At 54.9% G+C, this 23,756-nt stretch overlaps 1 protein-coding gene across 2 annotated transcripts in view; it reads right to left on the bottom strand.

Annotated features, from left to right (window-relative positions):
* LRP8 (LDL receptor related protein 8) overlaps positions 1 to 23,750 on the bottom strand; it is a 79,009-nt gene extending 55,259 nt beyond the window's left edge. For both annotated transcript variants that reach the window (XM_023515105.1, XM_012807192.1), the window contains exons 1-2: positions 23,693 to 23,750; positions 22,782 to 22,901 (exon numbers count right to left, since the gene is read on the bottom strand). The gene's annotated coding sequence lies outside the window, so the exon portion shown is untranslated. The remainder of the gene's footprint in view (positions 1 to 22,781; positions 22,902 to 23,692) is intronic.
* Positions 23,751 to 23,756: the final 6 nt, after the last annotated feature.

A 23,756-nucleotide genomic window follows, 5' to 3' on the forward strand; every position in this document is an offset into this window, starting at 1 on the left:
AGGCGAGAGAATTGCTTAAGCCCAAGAGTTGGAGGTTGCTGTGAGCTATGACGCCACAGCACTCTACCAGGGCAACAGCTTGAGACTCTATCTCAAAAGAAAAAAGACCAAAGAATGGTAAGATGGCTTTAGGCTCACAGAACACAATTTTCACACAACCTAAAAGTACTTAACTGTTTGGCCAAATCTGACTCCTGCAGTGGAGTCACAGAATCTTTCCCAATTTGAAATCACCAATCTTAAGAGTCCCAAATAGAACAGAATCTTAGAAGCTCTGAATCATAGACCCTAACCCAGTGCCAGGAGTGGCACAGGCCACCCCCCTCACACCCCACCAGTGCAGGAATCCTCTCTTCGTACCTCTGACATATGGCCATTCCAACCCTCTTGAATGCTCTCGGCGACAGGGGACTCAGTCAGCTGTGCCGGCTGGAGGCTGAACACGTTCCTTCCTCTTGAACAGGGAGGGAAATAAGTTCTCAACAGGAGATCCCGACTTTGTACAAATGGATTTTTCACCCCTCCTTGTTCTTTGGCTCTGGTCAGAAAGATTCCCAGGGAAGTGGCAAGAAGCCAAGAGCTGCCACGAAATGACTTTAACCAGCAGACAGGCTGGTGATAGGTTTCAGTGGGAAAAGGAAGGAGAGGGGCGATTAATTCCAGCGTGCTATGTGATAAAGGAAATTAAGGCATAATACGGAGGAGGCAGCAGTTCTGTTAACCCGCGTGGAATACCAATTACTTCAGGCTTCTCAAAATTGCTAGAAATAAAGAAAAAAACCCAAAAGAGTGTGATTGTGGCCCAGGGCTCATCTGGATTAGGCTGTTTGTTTGCCCTGGCACCCTAATGATGGGAATGAGGGAGAATTCTCCGTTTCCCGGGAGACGGCCGTGCCAAAGTGGGGGAGGAAAGGCAGGCCCACGCGTAGCCACTGGACCGCCTGGCAAACGCTCAGGGGCCCCCAGGCTCACTTCAGGAGAGCTCAGTGAGGGGCCGCTGGCAGCCTCCCCTTGCTCAGCCCCAAGCTTCTGTTGACTTCTGTCCTAACTAGAAAGTCTGTGCCTCTGCTTCTGGAACCCAAAAGAACCAAGCAGTGCGCCTACTGTGTACCAGGTTCCCTGCTAGGAGCTGGCAAGACCTTTAGGGGGTGGCTGTGTCTCAGGGTGTTGGTCCTGGGAGGGTTGTGGCTCAAGGCTCTGAGGCCAGTCGCAGGGCCAGCAATATGGGCAGAGTTGATGGCATGAGCCAGGCCAGGGACTGGCAGAAAGGGATAGAGATGGCTGTGGGTCAGGTGCCTGGCACACTCTCCCTGCCCACTGGCATCCTGGCCCTGATCTCAGCCACCCCTGCTACTTCTCAGAATCCCTTACACAGGCTGCCCATGATCCCCCTATAAGGCCGTCCCACTGCAGCTTGCAAAAGGGGAAGCCATTTCTGAAAGTGCCTGTCCAGCCAGCACAGCCTTCTGCCCCAGAGCCTTCCCCCCTGCACCCCCCCCCCACCCCGAGTCTTTCCTCAAGGGCACAGGCTTGGAAGATTCTAGTCTGCTCCCTGCTATGGCCCTTCTCCCACCAGGAGCAGGGTAAGTAAGGAACCCAGAGCTCAAATTCTGGCTCTTTCCCTTACTAGCTATGCGAGGAGGCTACTTAACCTCTCTGAGCTGTGTTCTCCTCATCTAAAAATGTGATGGGGGAATCCTGACAGTTGTTAGACAACACACTTCAGTGCCCGACATGGGGCCTGGCAGAGAAAATACTCGGTGAGGAGCTGCCACCACCCCCACCGCCGTGCTTGTACATGAGAAGTCTTCGTTACAATTTTTAAAGGCCTAACCTCTGTCCTCCTGGGCCACCTGGTTCTTCTCTGGCTTACTGTCTCATGTATAAAGTAGAAGGGCTGTTCCTTGAGAAAAAGGTGGAGGAAGGTGGAATTATCACCAGATGGCTGGCTGGGCTCACAGGGCAGCCATTTCAGAAGCAGCTTCCCCCAGCTAATCCCACAATGATTAGGAGCCCGAGCAGGGCAGAGACAAGACTGGCCCACTTGGACACAGGCAGCGAAAAGAGGTCACAAGGAGGTCCAGCCGCCCACCTTCCCTGCTGCCGCCTCCACCCCTGCCCTGCACCAGGCTCTCCTAAGCCCTGCAGAGAGCTCTTCTAGGACAGCCTATCCTCCATCCTGTGCAGGGACCCCAGCCCAGGAAGAGTGGGGTGGGCGGTGCCCAGCCACTCATTTCTGGATGAATGGTGAACCTGCCTAAGGTTGAGATCATGTGAGGCCAGGATGTCTGATGTACGCCCCTTCCTCATTCTTTAGGAGTTGGGAGTGGAGGACCCTCCTCCTTCATTCATCTGGGAAGTCGTCTGTGGGATCACAGACCTCTTCTGGCCTGCAGCCTCACCACCCTGTGTTGCTGTCACATAACTATCTTTCCCTGCCAGACTAGCAGCTCATTGGAGGCAGGACAAGGTCTGCGCAGGCAGGCACCAAGGGAATATGTGCTAAATGAAAGAATGAACGTAGGTAATTTTGAGGCCTGGGTCTTTTCTATCTATATAGAATTTATAGTCCAAAATACAAACAGTATTTACCATCCAGCAGTCTGTATATAGTAAAAACAATAGTTGTTAAAAAACATCACTTTAAAATCCTTCAACCATGCACAAGGACCTGGGACTTTAGTCCATTCTAAATCCTCTCCATTTCGGTGGCACCCCCAACACTTCTCTCCAGATACATGAATCACCTATGGTGTCTCCTTTACCCCTTCGCAAAACAGTGGTGCAGTACAAAGGGAACAGAGTGCCAGGGGTCAGGAGGCCCGGGTTCTGTCCCAGCTGTACCTCCGAGCAGCTGTGTGGTCTCGAGCAAGCCACTCACCCTCTCTGGGCCTCAGTGTCACCATCTGTTGGATGAGGGGTTGGGTCTCACTGCTCTCTGAGCCTATTCCTGATCTAGTTCATAAAGGCAGTGCTAGCAACCAGGCAGACATTCTGGAGAAAGTTTCCTTCTGCAAGGCTGGGGAGGGCATCAGCCATTGTCCTGGGCCCTCCCTCCTGGCCTGCTCCTCAGGAAACCCTGGGGACATGTGGACTCAGGCCTCAGTTCTGGCCTTGATCATAGAGCGATGGCTACCTCTCGGCCAGGTCACCTTACCCCACCTCGTGGTTTACAAAGCCCTTTGCACATGCCTCCTAGTACCACCCCATGAGGCTCAGAGAGGAACAGGATGGGCTCCAGGTCACACAGCAAGTGAGCAAGTGATCAGGCCTGGCATTCTCCAGCAGCTCAGATGCCTCCTCCATGAAATGAAACAAACAGAGGCTCTGCAGTGGAAGTCCTGACCTTACCCCTGAGCAACCCCTGAGAAATAGGGGTGGTATCCTCCTCTCAGCAACCTCTCGGAGCCACCATAAAAATCCAACAGCATCAATGATGCCGAAGGTGGTGACCAGGTCAACAGCCCTCTGAACAGATAGAGCACCACACAGAGAGCCCAGAGCCTGGGCTCCAGTCCTGGGTTTCCCCATCTGTCACAAAGGGGACAAGGATTCTTACCTCCCCACTCCAGGAAGGCCAGCTGTACACTCGTCAAACCTACCCTGTCCCCCTTCTGCACAGCTATCTGTGACCGCCATCTCCGCCAGCAGGAGTCAAGAGGCCTGCCCTCTTTCTACATATGGCCCAGCCCAACCCACTGCCCCCAAAAGCACACAGAGAATTGTGCTCGGGCAGATGTACAAACACTCAGGCACATGCAGGCATCATGCATACCTGCAGATGGGCACATGTGCACACAGTGAGGCGTGTACTGCCCACAGGCACGCTCATGTGTGCGCCACATACAGAACACAGGTGCCATGCTTTGCCCACACCGCAGCACACAGACCGCATTCCCACACACACACAGTTGGCTTCACACGATGCTCACTCGCACACTGCAGACAAATATGCATAGATTTTCCTGCTTCTCCTGTGACAGCCAGATGGTGGGATTCTCCCTGAGGACTACCATTTAATGCTCTAATTAATTAAAAAAAAATTCTAGGTACCCAGAGGCTGGACTTATTCCAAATAGCCCAGACGTGGCCCAACCTGAGGCCAAGGAGGGAAGCAGGACTTAGGGGGGAAAGGGGGTCCCATTGCACCCCAGAAAGGTGAGGACCTGATGGGTAGATACCTAGCCTAGCAAGGGGACAGGCCTCCTGCCCAGAATGTGGGCCTGATCTTGGTTCCAAAAGTACCCCCACAACCCAGGACACAGAAAACCCCCCTTCCACTACCCCTGGCAAGGACATCTGGTCCTGCCTGGATGCTGCAGGACACACGGAGCTCAGTCCCTGTGGGGCCACTGGTGCTCTTGTGGCTGCACTACAGTGAGAAGGTCATTTATTGTCCAAATCCAAATGCACCTTTACTAAGTCCTACTGTGTGCAGAGCACACTTCAAGGTGCTGTGGGAGGAACCAAAGGGAACAGAGTGTGTACAAAGCACAGAGCTATGAGGCAGCCTGCTGTGCAGGCCGGGACTGAGGCAGGCACCGCAGGTCCTCAGCACGGCCCCCAGATCCCGCCTCAGCTCTGTCTTGCAGTGAGGGGAGTTCACTACATCTCTAGGCAGTCTGAGCCGAAGGGGCCAGAATTCAGCCTTAGCCAGTTCTCTCAGGGAGGCCCACCCCAATCTCTGGGCCATGAGTGTCCTGGGGGTTCAGGCTAGTAGCCACCAAGCATCATCTCTTGCCCTCCAGGCCTTTCCTCTGCCCTACCTGGGGCACGATCTTTGCTGCCGAATGTTTGGGAAAACGCAGTAATAAATTTACTGCCTCACTTATGAGTAATTTGCTGTCAGGAGCTCTGTGTAAAGCAGAGGGCTGAATTAACAAGGCTTAATTAACATTAATGTTGTGACAGATCTCAGCCAGAATCGGGAAATCCCCCATCCCCGCCGCCCAGGACCTTGTCTGCCGCTTCTCTGCTCCTGTGGGAGGGGAAAGGCCCAGGGAGGGTTCTCAGAACGGCTGACAGACGTGCAGGGGGCTGGAGACTCACAGATCCCCACAGACAGCCAGGGGCCTCTGAAACTCCAATGCCAAAGGCACTCTCAGATTAAGTCCTTTGTCCCTTGCCTGGCAAAGTGGCTAACACACATGGGCTTCAGAGTGCGAGAGACCAGGGTTCAAATCCTGCTGCTTCCACTCAGGTGCTGTGTGCCCTTGGGTGAGTCTCCTCACTTCTCTGTGCCTCACCATCCTATCAGCAAAGGGACAGGACAAATCTCCTCTCACAGGGCTGTTAAAGGACTCATGAGGTCACGTGTGGTGAGTAGAGGTGCATAGGGGCAAGTACAACTAAGTGCCTGCTCCATGCTGTGCTCAGCCTTCATCTAATGCTCCCAACCATAGTCCTTTGCCACAATCCCACTGTGCAGCTGGGGAAACCAAGGCACCAAGAAGTGGGGGTGACTGGCTCAACTCACTTTCTTGGTGATGTTGGGTGAGTAGGTCATACCCCTGGGACAGCCCATCAGCCACCTACTACACTCACTGGTCATGGTGAGGGGAAAGGGCAGGCCAGGGGCCACACCGAGGCAGCACAGGGCCTGAGATGCTGTTTACAAAATGAATCTGAACGCTGGAGGAAGGGGAGAAGCGTGCCCTTGGGTGTGGGCATCCCATCAGAGAGGCCAAGGCCCCTGTTTCTCAGTCATCAAGACTTTCCTAAGCTGCCCCTGAGTGCCCAGCCTGTGTCAGGATCTGGGGGAGAGAGAGAGAGAGTGGGAAGCACACCCCCTGCCCCCGCTCACAGGAGAGACACCACCTCCTGCTCTTCTCAGCTTTCCCCAAAGCGCCCAGCCCAGCCCTGGCACAGGGTAGGCATGCTGTCATTTATCATTAATGATTGCCATCATTAATACTAACAGGGAGGCACCTCTGAGCAGACCATGTTAAGCAGCAAGGAGGCCCAGCCCCCACCCACCTGTCCGGACACCTCATCAGAGAAGATAGCAGCCCCCGCCACTCAGGCCCCAGCCATCTGCCCATACACATCTGGGGTCACTGAATAGGGCAGCGAGCTGTCTTGTCAGTTTAAGGGCCTTGGGCTCCACCCTAGAGCACCCACACCCTGGCCTCCCAGGTGACAGCAGGGAGGGCCCCAAGTGCATGGGTCTTACCTGGGAACAGTGTGGGGGCAGGGGAGGAGAAAAGGGCTGAGATGGGGCAGGTTCCACCTCCAAAACAGCCCCAAGGGCCCCCCAATCCCACGTTCCAGGAGGAGGCCATCCAGGCCCACCCCAGCCGCCTCCCACCCTCCTGACTCAGCCATACGACCTCGAAGGGGTCACCTCCTACCTCATTTTTCTCCTCTGTGAAGTGTGGGATAAAACAGTACCTGCCTGGTGGGGCTAGAGTGAAGACGGAGGAGATGCCACCTGGCCTGTGTGGGCTCAGTGTGTGACAGCTGTGATGACAAATGACCCTGAGACTGGGCAGAAGACCCAAGAGGTGGTCTCAAGGTGGCCACCCAAGACCAGCAGGACTTGAGAGGCCGGGCAGGCTCAGAGGTGCCTCTGGCCCTCACAGTGCTGCTCTGAGCCAGGGTCCGTGTTCCCTGCACAGGCCTGGGACCCATGGGCCTCTCAGGACATGACCAGAAAGAACTTTCTTATAAAGGAGTGCGATATTTGTCCCCGGAGTTGTGCACGCAGGGGATCCATTCACTCCTTCAACAAGCATTCGCCTTGGCCTTCCTCTGTGCCCAGCCCTGTGTCAGCACTAGAGGTTTGGGAAGGGGTGTGAGGCCAACTCCACCTGGAGAAGGCCACTCTAAAGAGACCTCAGGTCAGGCCTGCCCGCCCTGTAAATGGGTCAGAGCTGGGGGACATGCAAGAGGCCCTTCTCCACGAAGGGGGCTTGGGAAGCACACGGGACAGCTCAGATGCACGGCCCTGTCTCCACCTGTTGAGCCCCCTACCCTGGCCCACCTCGACCATAGTCCAGCACCAGCCCTTAGAGCCCATGCCCACCTCCCAAACCCAGTGAGGAATGGGCAGAAGGTATCCTTGGTGGGAGGGCGCAGCCAACAGCAGGGGGTAGAGGAGGGAGGGGAGTAGCCACCTCTGCCTGGACATAGGCAAGGGCACAGCCAGTCCCAGGCAGGTGGCAGGCTCACCCCCCTCCCACCCTCTCGCCCCTCAACAGTTCCCGGGGAGCAGGCTCCAAGGAGGCCTAGCAGCCAGACCACCAGCTGCTTCCTTCTCCCCACACAAACCCTGGCCACAAAGCACCTTCCCCCAGCTCTGCCCGCCTGCGGTGACAGCCTCTTGGCACCAGCTCCCCCCTTCCCTCCATCTGTCAGGAATCGGTGCAGACAGACTGTGAGAACCAGCAGAGGAAGTGGCGACGCTCTTGGACTCCTCCCCTCCCCCTTCCAGTGCTCCTGCACCCCACCCCTCCCCCCCTTGCCCCCTCCCATGTCTCTCCTTTCACTTCCATCTGTCTCCATCTCTTCCTACTGATGAAGACATTGACGGGAAGGGGCGTGGGTGGGGGAGGACCGGCCAGCCGGCGACCCCCCCCTACAACCGCACACAACACGGCCACAACACGGCCACCCATTTGTCTTCCCTTCTCCCCGCACACTGAGGAGTCAGATGCTATGGGATTTCGGGTGTAGAAATTCCTGCTGGGCCTGCCTCCCATGGGCTACCATGAGCCTGGAGGCAACATGTGGGAAAGGGCTTTGTCAACTGCAGGGGCCTGGACCAGGCAAATGGTGACTGTCCCCAGTTTCTTCCTATTTAAGGTGACAATAAAGCGCTCAGTGCTGTCCTCCACTTGGAAGTAGTGAGACCAAAATGGGACATTAACAGACAAGAAAATGCCTTGCAGAGCATAAATGGCAGCAGGAGCACAAGAGGCCCATCACTGCCGTGGTTCTCAACCATGTCCAGGTGCGGTGAGCTGGCCAGAGTCAGACAGTCACACAGCTGTGTTGGAGGCAGAATCTGTGTGGAGAGTAGAGGTGCATAAGGGCCCTGGCCCCAGCCACACAGCTCCCCATCCAGGGGGCTTGGCCCTGGTTCTTCTTCCAGACCTTCCAAGAGACTCTATTTCTCTCCTGAAACTTCCCAAAATGGGGGGGGGGGGGGATCAGCCTTGTTTTTAAGTGAGCCATGTCCTACTGGCAAAGAGCACAGGAATGGGAAGCCTGCTACAGACCTGGGGAGCAGTGGCAGCATTTGTGGGGTACAAATAGACTGGTCAAGTGTCTTGGTTTGCCTAAGACTCCAGGGGTTCCTGAGAGGTAGATTATTATTTTCCTTATTGAGACAGAGTCTTACTCTGTTGCCCTGGGTAGAGTACTGTGTCATCAGCCTAGCACAGAGGAAACACAAATTCCTGGACTGAAGCCATCCTCCTGCCTCAGCTTCCCTTGTAGCTGGGACTACAGGTGCACACCACTGCACTACACTCATTTTTCTATTTTTAGTAGAGATGGGGATCTAACTTTGCTCAGGCTGGTCTCGAACTCCTGAGCTCAAGGGATCCACCCGCCTCAGCCTCCCCAGAGTGCTAAGATTACAGGCATGAATCACCACTCCCAGCCTCTGAGATGCTGAATTTTTAAAACCAAGATATGTATTCTGAGGAAGACTGGGGGAAGGGGGGAACCAGGATAGCTCTAAGCATGGCCACACCAAAGCACTGGGCAAAGGCAGGAGCGGGCATTTTCACTGAAGAGACAGAAAACCCTTACTCACCTCACCCCCGCCCCGTGAAGATTAGCCCAGGGCTCCAGAGGCCTGGTGGCTGTAGTCTCTGGGTCCTACAGGACCATGCCTGCCCTCAGCCACAGCACAGATGTGCCCAAAGTAACAGATAGGGGTCTTAGGCTCTCTCTCTACCCACTTCACAGTGGAGGAAGCTGAGGCTCAGAGAAGATCACACATTAGTTAGAGAGCCAGTGCTCCCGGGGCAGGGTATGCAGCACAGAATAACCCTCAGTGAATGTCAGAGCTAAGACTCAGAGCTGCAGTCCACACCAGGCACCCCTAACAGAAACATTCCATCCAGGCCCGGGCAAACAGTGGAGCTGGACCCTTGGCAAGAAGCCGGGACAGGGGGCGTGTTCAAAGTTCAGACACACCTTCCACCCTCTCCTCTCCTTCTACCTTCTGCAGGCCCTGGCCAGGTAGCCCTGCTCCTGTCCCAGCGAGGCTCATGGTGCACACCGTGAACCACAGACTTTAAATCAGGTCATTGTGGTGAAGAGTGACAAGGACAGAGATGGAGGGAAAGCCCAGAGGAGGTTCTGACCAACCCAGGGTGGGGGGATGGGCTCCGGGAAATGAGGACTAGAGGTCAAGTGGGGTTGAACAAGCAAAGGTGGGGTCTCCCAGGCCATGGGAGCTGCACGAGAAAGCGCATGAGGTGTCTCCTTCCAGGTGGGGCTGGAGCACAAAGTCCTGGGGCTTTGGGGGTAATGGATGGGGATCCTGGGGCTAGAGAAGAGACAGGTCATGTTGGGTCTTGAAGGGCTCTGAATGTCAATTCACACTCAATCCAATGAGAAGTGGGCATCGCTGCAGGCTGCTGAGCAAAGGAAGGACGCAGACTCGCATCTTTAAGAGCACTGGGATGCACAGAACGGGGATCCAGGAAGGGCTAGGGTGGAAGTGGGACTGGCAGGCAGGCAGGGGAGGAGTCTAAGGACCTGGGGGCCATTAGCAGTGAGGGCTCAAGGGAAGGAAAACAGAGTTTGTGACAACGCTCAGGTTCCTAACCAAGGGCTAAGTAATGCCTGGGCTATGCACTGGTCCAAGGGTCCAGAAAGGTTCAGCCACAGCCCCCCAGTGCTGTGTGCTGAGTCACAGGTCATTGCAGGATCCGGGCACTGCTGCCCTGCTGCCCAGGAGACAAGCTGTCTATATAGATATCACCTTTATCTTCAGGCTTGGCACTCTGTCCTCTCCTCCCCCCACCCATACCACCACCTTTCAAAGCCCTTAGAGGTAAGTCAGGCCACAACAGGGAGCTGACATTTACAGAACCTGACGGTGTGTACCCAAAAGCCCACACCGGGGGAGGCAAGGAAGAGTGGTCCCAGAGAGGATGGGTCTTATCTGAGCCCTCACTGCAAGTCGGCATGGGCATCACAGGCTATACCTCCTTGAGCCTGGGGACTGTGGCACAGATGGAAGGGTCACTGGGCAGGCCTAGGGTGAAAGTGGGGGAGGGGCAGTCTCTATAACAGAGGCCCCAGAAGCAGAGCTAGGCTCAGACAGAGCAGGAGAGCCGTAGGAGGCAGATCTGGGATCGACAGAAGAACACATTTTCTAACAAGAAGAGCTGTTTGGGGACAGCAGGGGCTGCCCAGACAGTACGTGAACTCCCTGTCCCTAAAGGTACTGGATACCCTGACCTTCACTCCCAGGGCTGCTGAGGGAATTCCTGCTGTGGGATGGGAGTGGGGAGGCTGCTTTGCCATTAAGATGCTGCCCCAGCCCCCAAGAGCCACAGCTCACTCATTCATTCACTCCATGCAGATCACTGGGACCTGCTCTGTGCCAGGCTGGGAGAGTGGGCACCAGGGTGGGTGGAGCAGAACCAGAAAAACTTCCTCTCCCAACCTGCCCTACCCGCTTCGAGGTAGCCGTGAGTCGGCTTCAGCTTCGGCTGCCCATGATGCCCCGTGTCACAGGTCTCTGTCCCACCTTCTAAAGGACCAAGCATCCTCACTTTCCTGGGCACAGCTGGGGCACAGCTGAGGGCTGGACCCGGCCAGACACAATGTAACCTCTCTTACCCCATCCTTCCCACAGGTCCCCAAGGCTCTGGGCTCATTTCCTAATGAGGTCCCTGGAATGAGTCTCTCCCTAATTAAATTGGGCCACTGAGTTACGGCCTAAGGCAGAAGGGAAGAAGGGGGGAGGGGGACAAAGGAACCTTTTGGGGGGTTCCCTGAACCCTCCCAGTCCACCTTCTCAGTAGTCCTGAGCAAGAGGGGATTCTTGAAGGATAGATGCAAGATGGAGGTTCAGAGAAGGAGGTCAAAATCCACCAAGTTGGTCTTGAACTGAGCACTGATCACATCCCAAGAGCTGCTCTTAGTCTTTTGTTGTTGTTGTTGAAAGAGTCTTGCTCTGTCACCCAGGCTAGAGTAGAGTGCTGTCATCATAGCTCACAGCAACCTCAAACTCCTGGGCTCAATCGATCCTCCTGCCTCGGCCTTCCAAGTAACTAGGACTACATTTGCACACCACTAAATCCAGCTAATCTATAATTTTTTTTGGTAGAGAAAGGGTCTCACTATGTTGCTCAATCTGGTCTCAAACTCCTAGGCTCATAATCTTCCCACCTTAGCCTCCGAAACTGCTGGGTTTACAGATGTGAGCCACCACTCCCGGCCCTTAGTGCTTTTGATAAATTCACATCTGAATTCCACCATCACTGTGGGGGGCAGATATTGACGGCGCCACTGCACAGATGGGACAGGCACTCAGAGTGGTGAAGTACCAGGCCAGGGTCCCACAGCTGGGAGGTAGCTCCAGCTAGGAACCTGGTTGGAGGCTCTGCTGTCACAGTGGAGCCTCTCACCAATGAGAAGGGACCCCAGACACTTCCTCATCTCTGACTCCCAACCAGCTCTGTACCAAGCAGAGGTTTGTAGTCAGCTGGGAAAGGGAATGGGGCTGAATTTCAAAAGCTGCCTACAGTGATTCAACCCACTGACCTAATCCTAACCCTCTCCCAGCACAGATGGGGAGACGGGGCCCCAGGGAAGGGCAGGGACTTACCCAGGTCACACAGCAAGTTTGTGACAAGATGAGGGTGCCTGGTTCCTGAGGCTGGAGAGCCTGGGGGGCAACTAGCAAGGTAAGTAGTTCAGTTAACCACCTGTGACAAGGGCTCAGGCCTTTGTTTCCGAAGGGTAGACCTCTGCATGGAGTCTTGAGGGATGGGAGAGGCTGGAGGGAGGGCAAGGCATCTGGGGAGAGGAGGTGGCACAGAGAACAGGGGCCCAAACCTCACGGGCTGGTGGACCTCGCTCCCCTGGTTTGGTCTAATTCAATGGTGGAAGAAGAACTGACTGGCTCAGGGCCTGCACACTGAGAGCTGATGAGGTTTCTGGTCCTTTACACGGGCCAGGAATTATTTATTACTCACATCGTGCAGTGCAGGAGTCTGGGGTGCAGGTTCGAGGAACTTGCCCTGGGCCTCCCAACCAGGAAGTGTTGGGGGGGGGGGCAGGCTGAACCCAGGTCTGGCCGACACTGGAGAAGCCATACTAGCCCCCTGCACATCTGACTCCTCCTACCTTGGAGAAGCAGGCAGCAGGGGCAGGCAGGGACAGCAGGAAGGGAGACAAGAGTGTCACATAGGCAGCTAATATTGTCCTAGTTGTCTCAAAGGTATTAAAAAAATCAGCTCGGTCAGACCTCAGCAAAAAATTAAACAGGCAAAAAAAAAAAAAAACTGTTTAGTAGCAGATGTAGGCTCTGCTACTAAACAGTTTCGGCTTTATGTATACGGTTTAGCCATGTCCCCCATGTGAGGGGTTGGAGTAGACCCCTGGGGGGGTCTGTGGGGTTGGGCTTCAGAGGACCTGCCCGCTGCTTCCAGCCCTGGGCCTCTTGGGCCTCAGGGAACAGGTGGCAGCTCCTTGGAGCCCCCACACCTAAGGCCTGGCTATGCCCTGGCTCTCAGGGGAAAACAAACCATCCCAGGGAATTGGGACTGACAGGGGCTAGAGACAGCCCACTCCCAATGAGAAGAGAATCCAAGAAGGGCAAGAACCCAAAAGGCCACTGGGCAAGGTGGGAGCAGAGGAGGTCTGATGTCCAGGCACACCTGTTTCTAACAACCTCAGACCTCCAAGTGGGGCCAGTGCACACTGCAGACAGAGGCCTGGGGAACAGGCTACTGTGGCAGGGGCACGCTGGGAACAGAGATTGTTGGCACCGCTCCAACTACAAATAACTCCCCATAATTCCCCAGCCACAACAGCCCAGTGGGGGGCTTTGGTCTGGGCAGCCTGGGTGGGTATGGGAGGAAGAGTGTCACCTTGGTCTCCTCATGTTCAGAGTGGTCATTTCCCTCCTGGTGCACGCCCCCTCCTCTCATGCACACACCCCAAGCACACGCATGTGTGACCACCACCGAGAAAGGGCTCTGAGGGTGATGGGGAAGCAGATGGCAGCTCAGAGTCCAGGAAGAGTGGGAGGGAGAGGGGAGCAGTGCTGGCTGGAATGTTCCTGGATTCAGGCCACCAGGAAAGCCCACCCTTGGCCTCCAGCTATTTAGTCGGGCAGCTTAACCTGGGCCTGATGGGCTCTTCCTGCCTCTCCTCAGCTACCAAGTCTCTGCTGTTAACCTGCACCCCCTGGAAAACGGAGGGCCCTCATGGGTAACTACCACACCAGGCCTGGAGGTCAACCAGCCACCCCAGGGCCCCCAGTGCAGATGGGAGTGGGTGAGATGATTCCTACCATCCCTCCCAACCCAAGAAGCTGCTGTCCTCTCAGGCAGCCAAGTCCTCCCCACCGGCCAGCTGACCTAAATCTCTCCTGCTGCTATTTCAGCAGCTGCCCTCTTGCTGTGCATGCATATCCTTGCTGGAGGAGGAGGGAAGCTGCTGATAGCCCCTTCTACTCGGACTTTCCCTGTGCTGGAATCATGGGCTCAGCACAAGGAGAAGAGAAATGCTCATTGTCAGAGCCAGGCTCTGGGTGAAACGCTTTACTGTCAGCCTACGTACCTCCATAGCCTGGGCTCACATCCATTTCAGAATGGCTCGGGGGCTGGTGGGCCTGACTCAGTTTCTGTTCATCACTGCACTGTACCCAACCCAATCATTTGCATGGGAAGAAGGTAGGAGGCAAAGGAGCCCAAGGAACCCGGTTCTCTCTGCCAGGGCAAAACCAAGGAACCCAGGCCTCAGGGCAGAACCAAGGAACCCGGGCCTCAGGGCAGAACCAAGGAACCCGGGCCTCAGGGCAGAACCAAGGAACCCAGGCCTCAGGGCAGAGTTCTGCAAGTGGACCTAAAACGTCTGGCTACCCTCCGTTTACCCACCCAGAATTCAGCCCAGCAAGCCAGCTATTCTCCTCCCAAACCTCAACAGGCAGGAAGGGATCCCAGGGGCACAGGTCCTCCAGCCCCAGGTCAGCTCCAGACCCCAATCCAGTTGCAAGCAGGACTTTGCTCTGGGTGCAGGTGGAGCAAGGACTAATGGGTGAAAAGGAAATGAAGTTCGGAGAGGGGGAGCCTCTTGCCCAGGTCACACAGCAAGTTAAGGGCAGAGACAAAATGACTATAATGCTATGGAGGAGCTACCAATATCTTAAGAATAAGGAACAGTTTTGTTCTCTTCTGGCTTTTTTGGTGGGTGTGAGAAGTCCTTGGGGCCAGAACACAGTTGTCCTTTCTCCTGCCTTTGCTTTGTGTGGTGGCCTACATATGGCTACTTTGTCTGTCTCACGGGGCCAGGACGAGGTGGCCCTGTGCTCAGAGAAAAGGGAGGTCTTTCAGGCTGCCCGCCCTGCTGGAAAGGGGGGCCATGGGGACATGTAGGGAGTGATGGTTTGAGATGGAAGCAAGTCTCCTCTCTAGAGAGTGACATGGCGATGATAAAAACGTCCACACTGTGTAATTCCTTTCCTAAGAATTTGTCGTAAGGAAAGAATCAGACAAATGTACCTAGATGTAGCACAAGGGTATCTATCCCAGCATTGTGTAAAAGAGGGAAAAACGGAAGCCACTAAACACACGTCTATTGATAGGAGAGCCTATCATTAAATAATGGGAGAGCCTCACAATGGAATACGAGCTGTCCTTTTAAAACAATGATATGAATCTACCGTTATGACATAGAAAGCCACGTGTGGAATCAACTGCCATAACATGACCTCATTTTTGTTAAAAAAAAACAAAAAACCTATGTTCATGCATACCAGCTCGCATACAGAGAAAACCTCGAGTGACCGCTGCCTTCTTTTTTTTGCTTTTCTTAATTATCCATGATTTTTTTATTACAACTATGAAACTATCTTCATGTAATCAGAAAAAGTTACTTCCATTGGAAAACTACAATCAGTTGAGGTGAATTTTAGCTTCAGCACTACCAATATCTGGGCAATCCCTCCCCCTCTTAATTTCCTCCACAGGAAAATGGAGATAAGCATTCACTCCTACACTGCCTGCTTCCCTGGAAGACACAGAATGGAAAAGGTCACGCTATAGTTATGAGAGGGCTGGAAACTGACAACATAGGCAGAGCGGCTGAAGTCCCTGTGGCAAGTCAAGACCAGTGACAACTCCTATGGGCTCTCAGTCTGGCAGTCCCCCGGGAGGCTTTGGGCTGTCTGTCCTGCCATGGTCTATGTTCTAAGAGGCAGGCGTGTAGAGGCAGTGAGGACCATCGGAACCGTGTAGACCTGACAGCCCCACAGCCGTGGGCTTGCTGGGTGGCTTTCCTAGTCACTCAGGGGCATTCCGTGGGGCCTGATAGTATACCAGGTTCCATACCCACAAACAAAGAGGCCAGGCCTGGCTCTCCTGGCCCCAGCAACACAGAGGTGTGACAGGTGAGGAGCTCAGTCAGGACCAGGGACTCTTCCCTTGAAGGCCCTCAGCCCCTGCTATCCCACTGTGGCTTTGGGGCTATTCCTGGGACTGTGACATAGGGTAGTTTGTGAGAAGCTTGAGAGAGGAGCCAGGGTGAGCAGGGATGATAATTAAAATCCCCATCTGAGGACCCAGCTGATGCTCAAGGGCACCCTAGGGGTCAGCCAGTGCTGCTCAGGAGGGTGTTGGCACACCACTGGCAGGGGATAGCCAAAGAGGACACCTGGAAAGGGAGGCTGCGGGACACCCCGAGCCACACATAACTGTTTCTGGGAATGCATTACCTCCTCCCGTCACCTGCTCTGTAGCCAGGGACAGGCATGGCCCAGGCCTGCCATGGAACAATTGGGCCACCTGGGGCAAGTGAGGAGTGCTTGCAGGCTCAGCTCTTTCCTCTGCAAAATGCAGTCGTGATACTTTAAGGCACTGCTGGAGGAGACCCTGCTTGAGAAACCCCCAGCAGCAAGCATGCTCATCAACCCTTACGAATATGAGCACGAGCATCTGAGATGACTTCCCGCCAATCCAGGGTTAGGTAAGCAGGGCCCAGCCAGGGGCTGTGACGCGCCTGAAATCCCCAGTGTTGGAAGCCAAAGAGGCCTGTGTCCACCCCTCAGCCCAAGAACAGCCGGTTCACTGATCTAGCATGGGTGCAGCAGTGGATGGGAGAAGGGAGCCCATACTGCTCTGACTCTAGTACCAACCAGAGCCTGAGGACACCCTGGTTCTGGCTGGGGTCCTACTGACTCCTGCACTAGGGCCTCAGTTTCAACTTTTGAAGCCAAGAGCTAGTAAAACTTTCAAGTTTGCAGGACAAGGAATGAGAATCCTGGGTGCAGGGAGGCAGCCAGGCTGTGTGTATCAGACCACAGACAGTCAGGGTGATAACACTGGGACTGACACTCCCTGGGGTCACCTGTGTCAGCAACACAGCATCAGGTCCTCAGTTTCCCTTTCTGTACAGTTAGAAGAGCAATCATCTCACAGGCAATAGTTTCTTCTCAATAGAGAGAAACCTTTGGAAATTGTGATAGGTCATATCCATGGGAGGCTAGAAAAGGGGGGCGCCTTATGTTGGGCCTCTTGGGGTTTCCAGAGAAGAGGGTCCCTCCCCATTCCCCACAGGCCAGAAACCCATAGCTCAAGGAGGCAATGCTGGGCACCGTGGCCACCCCCACTTCCTCCACACCCTACAAGCATAGGGTCCTCTGACTCAGCAGGGTGACCTCAGAGAGGAACAGCCTGAAGAAGAGTCCAGGCTCCAGATCAGACCGACCTGGGTCAGATCCCAGCTCCATCACTTAAGAGTCATGGCATTGACCATGGCCCCTGTGAAAGCCTATTTCATGATCTTCAAAATAGGAAAAGTAATAAAATGACCCTCATAGGGTCATGAGTGGCAAAGCTGAAGGATGCACATTGTCCAAATTAGTAATTCCTTGAGGGAACTGTTTGTGTTGGGACCCTAGTACCCTGCATCAGGCTGGCAGAGCACACTGTGGAGAAGGATCTGTAACCAACAGAAGAACAGGACATGCTGTGGGAGGTCAGGGGCTGGAGGGCTAGAGGACAGAGATCAGAAGAGGCATCATGAGGGAGGTGGCATCCCTGCCAGGCCTTCAGGCAATAGATGACCTGAATGTGTGGGCATTTTCAGGGTAGGTGTTACTAAGGTTGCTTAACAGCTGAGGCCCCAGGGCCTGGCTCCACAGCCCCCAGGACACAGCCCCACACCCTCCTACAGGGTGGTGTAGGGGCTCCTTGGGGAAAGCATGCACCTGAGAGTGTGATTACTGACCTGGAGAACATCCACTTGTTTACATCCCTTGGGAGGGTACCTGCTCCAACAGCCCTCTGGGTTCTTATCACCTCACTCTCTCCCTGGGTGAGGGTCTCTTTGGCTTCACCTGCTGCCAACATCTTTCCAAGGAGGGAAAGCTGTCAAGTCAGCCACCAGCAGACAACTGGGGAGCAAGAAGCCAACCAGCCCCGAGACCAATTGCACCCTGAACTCCAAGCAGGCCTAAGAAACTCAAGAGGCTCACAGAGAGGGACTCTGATCCAGGAGGGCCCATGGGGAGATCTAAGGGAGAGCCTTCAGCAAACATTCCCAGGGCCTGCTGGAATCAGTCCCAGGAGAACAGACCTGGGCCTGGAGGAAAGAGAAACATGGGAACTGCTGGGCAGAGCCTTAGGGGTTATAGGCCTTCCTCTCCTTCCCTGGGACAGCCTCCAAGATAAGCACACAGCCTGAGGGAAGCCAGCCCCTGGCCTGTTAGACTCATTTCTTCTCCCAGTCCCTTTGGGCAGCTTCTGCCACCTCCAGATCCATCTTGGGGAGCCTTGAGGCCACCTCCTCTGTGGCTGGGGAACGCACTGGCTAAGGTGAGCACCAGCTGCAGGAGTCTCAGACAACATCTGGCTAAGCAGATTGGAGCAGGGAAAGGAGAGGGTCCTGGGTGGTCTGCAGAGACCAGAGTCATGTACCTAGAGAGCTCAGTAGAACTCCTCCAAGAACAATCATACCCACTGCCATTCCCTGAGCACCTATTACTCACACGGCATAGGACCTCATCTCATCCTCACAACTTCTCTGGGAAGGAAGGACTATTATCATCTTCCAAGGCCAGGAGGTGACAGCTGGGATGTAAAACCAGGTGTGTTGTGATTTTGATTTGGGTCCTAAAGTCTCTTATATCAATTCCTATATCTCAGCCCGGGGAGAGGGAGGTGTCAGGGAAGGCTTCCTGGAGAAGGTGACACCTGCACTGAACCTTCTAAGATGAAAAGAAGGATGTAGCCAGTGAGGGTGCAGAAAGAGTGTCCTAGCCAGATAGATGGGCACTAGCAAAGGCTTGGAGGTGAGAAGCAACAGGAATGTGACAGATGCTGAAGTTTGGTGTCCCATGCTCACAGGAAGAGGCTGGAGGGGAGTAGGCGACAGGAGCCAGTCACAGAGGGCCAAATGCAGAAGAGTCCAAGCTGACTTTATCCTCTGGGTACCAGGGAGCCCCAGGAGAGGCTCTGAATGGTGGAGGTGCCTGGAGGGCTAAGGACACTGAGGTTCTGAGAAGAGCAGCACTGTCTGTCAGACAACTCCATCCCCAAAAGGAGATGAAGCTGTGGTGGGTGTCGGGGGTGTGGGTCCAGCTGCACACTAAAGGCCAGATATCAGCTACTGCACCAGCCAGAGTTTTAATTATTTACAAGGCTGCTGCCTAGAAGTACAGAATTCTTCACAGAGGGGGAAGGGTGGGGGGAAGGGCAGAGGAGCCTTAAGATGTCTCAAGGTGGGGAAGAAGGCCTGGGGAAGACCTGCCCGAGGTCACCAGCCAATACTTGAGATGGCATAGGTTCCACAGCTGGGTATCTACATTCACCCCCCAGCAGTTTCACTTAAAAACCATATACCTTTGGGCTGGTTACTTAACCATTCTGGGCCTTTATTAAATGGGAATAGTCCAGATACTTCATAGAGTTGCCTCATTTTATAGAAGAACACAAAGTGATGCATGTAAAATGTAGCACAGTGCCAGGTCCAAGCAAGAGCTCAGAAAGTGTTAGTGGGTCTTGCTACTGCTGTTACTATGGGAGTAAAGGTCTGGCCAGAGACTAGAGTCCCTGCCTCTGCCCCTAGACACTTGAGAGCAACAGGAAACTGAGGCCAGGGAGCCAGCTGGCCTACGTGACTCAGCTCCACAGCCTGGAATCCCACTGACTTCCCCTGGCCAGGCTGCCCCTGGGCTTCCTTGGGCCTGGCCCTTTGGCTTCCAGCTCCTTCCTCCACTTTGAAGGTCCATTGAGCAGGGAACTAAAACCCCATGAGCTTTTCCCTTCTCTATCCCACAAGCTCTGAGCCTCCCAAGGGCCAAGTCCCACCCCCTATGGATGAGGATCAGGACTTAGAAGGCGTTAATGTGAGTTCCAGCTCCAACCCTGAGGAGCTCCGTGAGTCTGGGGCAGTCACTTTGCTTCTCTGACCCTCAGTGTCACCCACTCAGTGACCGAAGCTTCTCTGACCCTCAGTGTCCTCTATAATATAGAGACATACTATCTACTTTAAAATAATAAGCCCTGAGAGAATGGTATTAGTTACCATCTTTCAAGGCCTAGCTCAGTTGTCTCCTCCTCCAGGAAGTCTTCCTTGGCTTCCTCAAAATAAAAGCTCCCTCTCTCTGGCCTCCATAAGCCTCTTGGTACTCAGGGGCAGCATTATGACCCTTTGGGAGCTCAGGCTCATTTTTCCTCGCACAAATTTTATCTACAAACTCCAACCCCATTTTGCAGGCCCAGGTACAGAGGTGGGGCAGCTCAGGCCTCTTGCAGGGTGGAGTGCCAAAGGAGGTGGTCAGATCTAAGTCAGGGAGGCTGCCCAGGGTGAAGCCAATGGCTCAAGGGGAGAAGAGTTCAAAGAAATGCAATCTGGGCAGGTGGCCTGGAACAGGGAGGTGGGGAGAATTCTTCAGAGGGGAAAGGAAGGGCTGAGGAAAGAACACTGGCACCAACACAGCCACCCCAAACCTCACCCCATTTCTTCAGTTTCTCTTTGTGACTACAAGGAGTCCATTTCTAAAGCCCACATAGATGGAAAGAGCCCCCCCATTCCCTTCTCATTAGCCCTGTGTGAAGACCATCTAGGGATTTAACCACTGACGGAGAGGGACAGCTAGCTGTGTTTAGCAATAAGGAAACATGCTCAGGAAAGTCAAGCCATGTACAATTGATATTTGATACCATCAACAAAGTAACACCCTTCCCACTCACAGCCCTTGGCGTCATTTGCTTTTGGTCAATGACTCTCTTCCTATGATCCTACATCATCCATCTCAGAACCAGAGCAGGAGCCCCACCTGGCTATGGGAGCTCTCCTGACTCTCACTGGAGCCACCCAGCCACTCAACTACTTCGTACCTCCATCTTGCCCAAAGCCTCACATGGAGATGAAATGAGACAGCCCAACATGCAGGGGTGTCCAACCAGTGGCCCGCAGACCAAACATAGATTATTTGAGGAGTGTTTTGCTTATCTGTGGTCCCCTATATCATAAAAAGTAGGCAACAACCTTTTTTTTGTTCATCAAATGTCGTGTTTGTGGATTTAATGTGTAGTCCAAGACAACTCTTCTCCATACAATGTGTGACAGAAAAAATGGTTGGACACGCCTGATAAGAGTATGGCTTCCAAGCTCATAGACCACACTGTATCACGCTCGATCACAGCAGACTGTGCCCTTGAACTTGAAGGCAGGTAGAGAGCCAGACCAAGTTCTGTCATCTGAGTTGTGTGACCTTAGGCAAATCACTTCTCCAAGCAAGCACCCTTGTCTACCAAGCAAGAAGAGCTTCTGCTCTTTACAGTTGCCCTCACAGGACTGTTGGTATAAAGAGCCAGCGAGATAAGGTATAGCCAGCCCCCAAATGCAGTTTCTGTTTCCCTTCCTCCTCCTCACCACACCCACTGCAAGGGAGCCACAGAAGAATGGTTCCCAGCAACAAAACTCATCATGTTCTACCCAGAAACAGTTATTTTCCTAACTTCACCAACACTGGGTGACACCCAGCATCATGATAAGGCTAAGAACTCTGGAGTCAAATGCTTAAGTGCAAGCTCCTACTTGGCAACTGACTAGGGGCAGAGCAAGGAGCCACTTGGTGTCTCTGATCTTGGGTCTGTTAAACAGGACTGTTGTGAACTCGAAAGGGGTTTATGGAAGATAGGCACTTACCACAGTGTTTGGCATAGTCAGTGGTCAGCACAAGTGAGTCTCATTACTTCCAATTACATATCTAGAACTCGTCCTCAGAACAGTCCTGTGAGGTTGCCAGGGCAGTAATCATTAGCCTAAGTGGTCAGGTGAGGAAATGGAGACAGGAAGAACTCTGTGCCCAAGTCACAGAGCTAACTTTGGGTTAAGTCTGAGAACGAACAGGGAAGGCTGAGTGGCAGTCAAAAAACTCAAGGACTCAACAGAGAAGGTGCCTGACCAAGAGTCCTCCCTTCCTACACAGGGTGTGAGCAATGGGTCTGTCCACCTTGCCCTCTCCCCTCAGACCTTGCTACACCCGAGGGCTAGCCTGGTCTGGAGAGTGCCCCCATTCATGGCACACAGCTAATGCTCAGTAATGAGGAATGAATGACTGCCTGTGACTATCCCTAGGAGGCTGTTTTTTGGTTCCTGGAACTACATTCCTCTGGCGGTGGCAATTGCCTGCTGACTAGCTGTCGACCCCACGGACACCAGAAACCTGCGGGAGGAACTTTAAAATCAGTAGCGCTTGTGGTATGCAAACACCGTGCTCAGCAAAGACAGCCAGTCACCTCCACTCGCCAGGGGTTCACGTGGGCCTCGGGGTCCTTGGGCCCCTTCCAGGAAACAAACACGTACTCTTCGTCCCCTCCTTCCTGTTGTGCCCCATGACTCACAGTCGGGCCAGGCTGGCAGGAGAGTGCCGTCTCCAACCACCCTGGTTCAAAAAGGTCTTCACCGTGACTAGGCAGAAAAACAGCGAGCGACCGCGCCCGGGCCAAGCCTGACCCTACCACCCAGAGGATGCGCGCGGGGGTGTGGCCGGGACGGGGCCAGGGCAGAGCCCCGGCTCCCAGGACATCCAAATACTACACTTCCTCCCGCCCCACGATTGGCCGCTCCGGACACAAGGGGCCTATGGGGTGGTCCTCTCCTAGCCAATCAGGGGCCCCGGGGAGCCTATTCATTCACAAAAACCGAGCAAAAGAAGGAGCGCAGTGCGGCCAGGAGCTGTGTATAACTTTGAAACACGCGCGCGTCCCGCGGGGCCGAGCGGCAGTCGGAGGGGGCGGTATCAGGGAAGCTAGACTTTTGCAGGGACTGCCTCGTCCGCGTGCACAGTTCCGGCCCAGCAGCCCCAGCGTGGCACGCCCTCCTCCCCCAGCACACCGGCCTGGGCTCCGTCCCCTGTCCTTGAGGACACGCCCCTGCCCTGTTCCCTCCAGTGGTTAGCAGCACCTGGCCCCAAGGGAAGTGTCTCCCTTGGGGAGCGGTTTTCCCGTTGCGGGGCTCCAGCGGCGTGGCTCGTGCAGGCGGCCCCGCCGCGGCTGCAGCCACGTGCTCCCGGAGCATGGCGCCCCCACTCTTCCCTCCCGCCCTGAGTCTGAGCGCTCTGGCCCGCCACTCACGGCAGTCATCCTCGTCGCTGTTGTCCGAGCAGTCGTCGTCCTCGTCACATCTCCACACCGAGGGGATGCAGCGCTCGTTCCGGCACCGGAACTGCTCCTCTTCGCACTCCTTGACAGTCCCTGCCGGGTGAAGGGAGCGTAAGCTAGAACAGCAGACTCGAGCCCCACTCCCCTCCCTGTAGCCCTGGCCACACGGGAAGGGTCTGCTGGGGTCCAGGAACGGGGCAATGCTGAAGACCCCGGGGGCATCGGGCACACTCGATCTGGAGAAAAAGCAGGATGGTAAGCGTTCCTCAGATGGCGGGCCGCTCCGTGGCTGGCAGAGACCAGGTGCATACTTACAGTGGGTGTCGCAGGACTTGGGTATACCCTCCATTCAGACACTTACCGCACATAAGACCCACAGTCAGAGATCCAAGCCGACACAGCCTACGGGGAGCCCCCAGCACACGCGCGCCGCTAGCATATCCGCCTGGAGGCAGCCCCACTCTCCGCTGCGCGCCAGGGTCTCCGAATCGCATTGTCAGGCAGAGAAGCCGCCCGGCCCATTGCAGCGGCGGAGCGCGCGTGTCAAATAAACCCCAACCGCGAGGATCACACAGCTCTTCCGAGACCATGAATCGCCCCTGCCCCCCGCAAAGTTCCCGGCCGTCCAGGCCCCCCTTTCATCCATCCTCCAAAGACCAGAACCCAGGAGGCAAAGCCCTCAATTCTGGGAGCCGCAGGGGCGGGGGGCCAATGGCCAATTTGGGGACAACAGGGTCCCTAAGAGCCTGTTCGCCCGGGCGCCCCTGTCTGCCCCGGGCTCGAGTACCCCGCCGCAACCTGCTCCCGACTCCCCTGGCCGCCGGGCCGCGCTTTGTTGGCGGCTAGGGCGGCGCGGAGCCGGGCCAGGGACCAGCAACACGCACCTTGGCCGCCGGGCAGCAGCTCTGCCGCCGCCGCGAGATGCTGGAGCCGCAGCAGCAGCAGCAG

This window comes from Otolemur garnettii, unplaced genomic scaffold (genome assembly GCF_000181295.1).
Source record: "Otolemur garnettii isolate 467f Iridium unplaced genomic scaffold, OtoGar3 scaffold00066, whole genome shotgun sequence".
NCBI classification, from domain to species: Eukaryota; Metazoa; Chordata; class Mammalia; order Primates; family Galagidae; genus Otolemur; species Otolemur garnettii.